We start from the raw sequence: 6,511 nt of genomic DNA, 5'->3' as shown, positions 1-6,511 counted from the left end.
AAAGTAACATATAAAATCAGTGATTTCAGGAATATTTTTGCCTAAGTCAAAGTAAACATAAGATGCAAATTTAAAACAATCCATTTAAAGAAAAAATTAAATAAACAAAATAAAGATGACTGATACAGTAAAATAATGATGTTAGTATACAAATATTTGAAGTTTGAGTAATCTCCACTGCATATTATAAGCTCTTTCGAGGAAGAGACTAGACCCATTATTTTGCCTAACATAATGTCTAGTGTATAGAAAGTGTTTGATAAATGTCCATCAAATGAATGAGTAGAATTCCAGATAAGGCCTAAGATTAATCAAGAACAATCCACAAGAATCAGTGTAAAACTAGATAGTGATGGCTGCAGGAGGTAAGGGTAAATATATGATGCTCTTCAAGAAATCGTGAGGATTCATGCCTAGAATGACCTTCTCATTCAGACTTCTCTGAAAACCCTTAGCATTTGTCTTCATTACTCATTTGACATTTAAGCAAATTCTCTTCTATATTAACAGAAAGAACTTACAGTTGTTTGGCATTTTAGTTCACAAAACAATTTCACATATATTATTGATTAGAATGTTTTAGCAACTTGATGAGATAGGCAGAGCATGCTTTCCTATTCTATAAGAAAACTAGGGCTCCTGGAGGTTAAATGACTTACTCACCTTGAACAAATACTTATTAAGCACTTATCCTGTGCAAGGCTCATGCAGCTGGAAATTCTGCAGGAAACTCCTTGGGCTTTTGGCCTTTCATTTCACAGAGTTGTGTAGGTGTTGACTGTGTCTAAATTCTGTATTTGCTTTGTGATAGGTGTGGACATAATTTTTCCTGATAGTGTATAAAAACTAGGATTAAAAATTTTAACTCTATAGAACTCTTTCAAGCATAAGGAAAAGGCTCTGTGTTCTGAGAAGCCAGTTCAAAAATAATAATAGAACCAATATCTTTTTTTTTAAGATTTTGTTTATTTATTTGACAGACAGAGATCACAAGTAGGTACAGAGGCAGGCAGAGAGAGAGGGGAAGACAGGTTTCCCGCTGAGCAGAGAGCCCGATGTGGGGCTCAATCACAGGACCCTGGGATCATGACCTGAGCGGAAGGCAGAGGCTTTAACCCACTGAGCCACCCAGGTGTCCCTAGAACCAATATCTTAACTCTTTATATAGCTAATACTTTTCCTTCTATTCCTGTTTCATTAGCTTTTTAGTTTAGGAATTGTTGAATTCTATCAGATACTTTTCTTCAGATACCATTTTTATGTTTATACTGTTTGTTTTTGTTCAATTTGTTGATACAGTGAATTATATTGATAGATTTCCTGATTTGGGGCCATGATTAAAATCCCAGAACAAATGTTTTTATTCACTATATCTTTCCACACATCTATGTACAGTCCATTTGACCTTATCTCATTTATTATTTTTATATCTATTTATAGATTATATATTTATAATACACACATAGACATATGTTTATATATTTATATCTACCTATTCATTAGTGAGATCAGTCAATGAATTGGTTATTTTATACTCTTTGTAGCAGGTTTTACAATTTATGAGCTCATAAAATTAATTGAGCAGCCCACCATCTTTACCTATGAGATGTAAAGTAGAAGGTAAGTTCTTCAAGAACAGGGACCTTATTTCATTTAATATTGCATCCTACAGCCTAAAACAGTAACTGATATATACAAAGCACTCGATAAATATTGGTGTAAGTTACAAAAAAAGAAAGGAACAAGGAACAGGAAGGAAAATGAGAGGGCCTCTGAATTGGCCATGATATTATCAAGTGCTATTTTTGATAGAAAATATTTAGACTCCTTCAACCTCTTCTGTATTTATATGGTCAAGTTTTCTACTTCTTCTTTATTTATCTGGGTTCTTTATATTGCCCATTTTCTTTATATTTTAAAATTTGCTGTCATAGTTTCATGTAGTGTTCTTTTATACATTTCAAATGTATTCTTTTTTCTAGACGTGTTTACGTCTCCTAACCTTGTAGCTTTTCACCTATTCTCTTTCTTTCCTTTTCCCTTGAATTTGGATTAGAAGATGTTTACCTCCTTTCAGCTTGTCAGAGAACTAGCTTTTGTATTTATCTCTCCTACTATTCTCATTTTATTTTGTTTTCTAGTCCATTACACTCAGATTACATAAGTTAATTCTCTTTTCCTACTCTTTCGGTAGCTTTTGTCATTTCACATTTTTTAAGATGAATGTTAACTTTCCTTAATTTCATTCTTTCTTTTTAAATATGAAGTCATTATTTTTTAAATATGAAGTCATTTAAGGTTATAGCTTTTGCCATGAATATTGCTTTTGCTGTTTCCCATAAGTTTTAGTGTTGAAGTGTTTACTGTTTTCCATAAGTATTAGTATAAAGTGTTTTCTTTTTCATTCTTTCCAGATAGAACATAATATTAGTTTTGCTTCCCCTTTAAGTTAAAGGTTAATAGGAAAGACATTAATTGTTTCAAAGAGGATATAGCTTTACTATTACATTTTTTCTTATTTTATTGGATGATTTTCAGGGTGTGGCATTTTATGATCAAAAAATTTTATTGAATGCTCACTTTGGTAGTATATGTACTAAAACTGGAATGAACAGAGAACATTAGCATGACCCCTGCACAAAGATGACAGGCAAACTTGTAAAATGTTCCGTATTTTTTTTTAACAATATAAGAAACAATAAATTATGGTGAAGATGCAGAGAAAGGGGAACCTTCTTGCACTGTTGGTGGGAATGCAAACTAGTGCAGCCACTGGAAAACAATATGGAGGTTCCTCAAAAAGTTAAAAGTAGAATTACCCTACAATCCAGCAATTGCACTACTAGGTATTTACCCAGAGGATACAAAAATACAAATTTGAAGGTATAAATGTACCCCAATGTTAATAACAGTGTTACCAATAATAGCCAAACTATGGAAGGATCCCAAATATCCATTTGACTGATGAAAGAATAAAGAAGAGGTGATATCTATCTATCATCTATCTATCTATCTATATAATGGAATATTAGTCATCAAAAGGAATTAAATCTTGCCATTTGCAATCACGTGGATGGAGCTAGAGTGTATTAGGCTAAGTGAAATGTCAGTCAAAGAATGATAAATACCCTAAGAAATAAATAGATTAACATATGAGAAGGGGAAAAAAAGAGAGAAGGAAACAAACTGCAAGAGGCTCTTAATGATAGAGGTGGAGGGAAGGTGGGTGGTAGATAGGCTAAATGGGTGATGGTTATTAAGGATGGCACTTGGGCGCCTGGATGGCTCAGTGGGTTAAGCTGCTGCCTTCGGCTCAGGTCATGATCTCAGGGTCCTGGGATCGGTCCTGCATCGGGATCTCTGCTCAGCAGGGAGCCTGCTTCCTCCTCTCTCTCTCTCTGCTTGCCTCTATGCCTACTTGTGATTTCTCTCTGTCAAATAAATAAATAAATAAAATCTTAAAAAAAAAAAAAAAAAAAAAAAAAAAAGGATGGCACTTGCATTGAGCATGGGGAGTTAAATATAAGTGATGAATCCCTAAATTCAATTCCTGGAACCAATATTACACTATATGTTTACTAACTAGAATTTAAATAAAAATTTGAAAAGAAAAAAAAATAGTAAAGTCTTATTTGTATCCAAATATGTAATTGATTTTTATAAATTTCTCTATTCCCTAAATATGAAATTCAACACACCAATTAAATGAAGTTGATCAAATATATTATTACATTCTCTGTATCCTTATTAATATTTTGTCTACTTGATCTCCCTGATTCTAAAAAATATGAGGAAATATGCCATCATTTATATTTTACTGAGTTCTTTTGAATCACTATTAGTTTTTGCTTTATTTCTTTAACTTTTGTGTTGTTTGGTATCAACAGGGTTATGACTGTTTTTCCTTCTTCATAAATCATATCTTCTAGTTATATAATACCTATTTTTGTTATCCAAGGATTTTAATTTTAAAGCTAGTCTTCATCTGATATTGCCCTTCCTGCTCTGTTTTTATTTATATTTGCCTAGTTGTATGTCTATACCTTTATTTCCATACTTAACCAGTTAACTTTAACTGTGTTTCTGGTAAATAACAAACAGCTTGAATTTGATTTTTCTCCAGCCTAATATTCTCTGATCTTTATTGGAAGAAGTCAGTCTTTTATGTTTGTATAGGGATATACTTGATTTTTTATTCAATACTCTGTATTTCATTATTTATTTAATTTGTTTTCTTTGTCTCATTTATTTGAATAAATTATATTAACTTAATTGTTTCTTCCTCCTTATTACCCAAGGATTTCAAGTATAATTTTATTTTTCATAAATGATCACCTTCCTTTTCCTCATACCCATAATTATACCCACACTTATTTAATATTATATGAAAACAAGATCTTAACTGTTTCCCTAATTAATCCTCTTTAATCCTCTGCTTCTCTTTCTCCTCCCAATAAGGAGAGAACTTGAGAATATTTTCCCTTGCTCACTAGCTTCCCAAAACTCCATCTGCACACCATATGGGACTTCTGGAATGTTTTTGTTTTACTCTTCTTCTTCCCACCCAAACTCCTTCTCAAATAATTTAATACTTTTAGTTTTACACGATTGTTACAATTTTTCTAGCAGTATCCTTTTGTCAATTTTAAAAACTCTTCTATCCCTCAATGTACAAATTCTCAGAGAGCCTAATTTATTCAGTGATATTTAATTATAAATCTATTATCAAATTCTTTTCTCATCAACTTTACCTCTTCCATTCCAACTATCATGAGGTTCAGATTTATTATTCTTTGGTTTGAGTCCTTAAGTGTTTCCTCAGATGGAATATATGGGTGACGGTGACATAATCTCTGCAAATAAGTCTTACAGGCTGTTAAGGAATAATATCCAGTCCTTTTCTAAAGCACCTGAAGATACTATTCCACAATCTTGTAGCTTTGGAATTGCACAAATTGATGTCCAACTGATTTCTTTTTCTGTGTGTCTTACTTATGTCTGTCTGGATGCATTAAATATTTATTTGTCTTCATCACTGGAGTCCAGTAATTTGATAAGGACACATCTTGTTGTATGTACTATCTCAGCAGTCTGATCTGGAACTTGATGAGCTATTTAAATCTGCTGGCCCAGGTCTTCAACTAAGAGAAATTTTCTCCAATCATGTATTTAATCATTATCTCTTCCATTGGTCTCCTCCATTTTTTCTCATAAATCTATTTTCCAAAATGTAACTGTTTCCCCTCATATTTCTGTAGAACTTTTCTTTTTCTTTTTCCCCCTCAATGACTTAACATTTTCTTCCACTTGATCTTCCAAGGCACCAATTTGAACATCTATAGTGCTGATTTTCTCTTTCGCTTCATCTATTCAATTTTCAAATTAAAAATGTCATGTGGTTTTAGTGTTAGAAATTATAATGAGTGCTGTATTCAAATCTCTTTACATATTTTTCTCCTTTTAGATCTAATTTTTAAAAGAAACAGCTCTATTTATTTAGCAGTTTATTCTGATTTTGTTGTTGTTTATTCTGCTCTTTGACTTACGTGCCTTCTTAACAAAATGTCATTTCTGTATTTGCTCATTTGGCCATCTTATGTAGGAGTTCTCCTAAAAGTACAGGCAGGTACAGCCATCCTGTCTGGTGACTTATTGTATGTACAGCTGACTATGCATTCCTCTTATCTCAGTGCTCAAAAGCAGAGCTTCTGTGTTCTTATTGTTTCCAAATCTCAGAGGTAGAGATGAGTAAAACCCAATTGTTCATCTTCTCGTCAGATCTTTAGGGTCAGGGAGACTCTGAAGTCTAGAGAGCTGAAATGGACTTTCTTTCCAGGAAGGGCTGTTTTCTTATCCTTGCTTTGGGTTTTTGTACTGAGCCCTAGAATGCTGACCCATAGGGGAGGAAGTATGCAAAGAGGCTTTGGCTCACCCCTGTCTATTGACCTGCAAGAAGTAACTGAATTTGACTCAGAGCCCTGAGTGGATGGATATGGGATGCTTTGACCACCATTCTCCCATAGTTCTAATTTTCTCTTTTAGGGCAATATTTTTGAAATTTTATCAGCTTAAACATATTACTAGTCCTTCCTTTGCCACTAATTGATAATGTAAGTTCAGACTGGTCACCTACCTCTTTGGGCCTCCAAGTGCCCATCTCTGAAATGACTAAGCCTCTTCCTTGAGTCTAAGACATCCTCCTTCTTCCAGTCTGTTAGTTGGCTCAGTTGTGTAACTGCCATATATTCAAGTGAGAATTGCCATTCCCTGTATCAACTCTGAGTAAGAAAATTATTTTGGAGTAAAACTTGGCAAAACAAGATCTTGAGCTGCCAACAAATTATTCTGCAAGATTTCAAAACATTAAGTTTTTGCATTCACTCTCATAGTCAAGCCAATTTTGCTTAAAGGAACACTATTGTTTGAGTTGAAAAAAAAATCAAACCTAAATTGTGGTTATGCATCTGGCATTTCTAATATAAGTATGAAAGCAAGAGATTTGCCTGTTTTT

The 6,511-nt window shown here is 33.2% G+C and overlaps 1 non-coding gene across 1 annotated transcript; it reads left to right on the top strand.

The window, feature by feature from the left end:
• The first annotated feature begins 2,572 nt into the window (after positions 1–2,572).
• LOC122917872 lies at positions 2,573–2,678 on the top strand. The gene has a single exon (XR_006386499.1). It is a non-coding gene; the product is annotated as a U6 spliceosomal RNA (small nuclear RNA).
• Positions 2,679–6,511: the final 3,833 nt, after the last annotated feature.

The sequence above is a fragment of the Neovison vison genome, chromosome 9 (assembly GCF_020171115.1).
Source record: "Neovison vison isolate M4711 chromosome 9, ASM_NN_V1, whole genome shotgun sequence".
NCBI classification, from domain to species: Eukaryota; Metazoa; Chordata; class Mammalia; order Carnivora; family Mustelidae; genus Neogale; species Neogale vison.
Note: the sequence above shows the minus strand (reverse complement) of the source record. Positions and strands in the feature narration are given on the sequence as shown.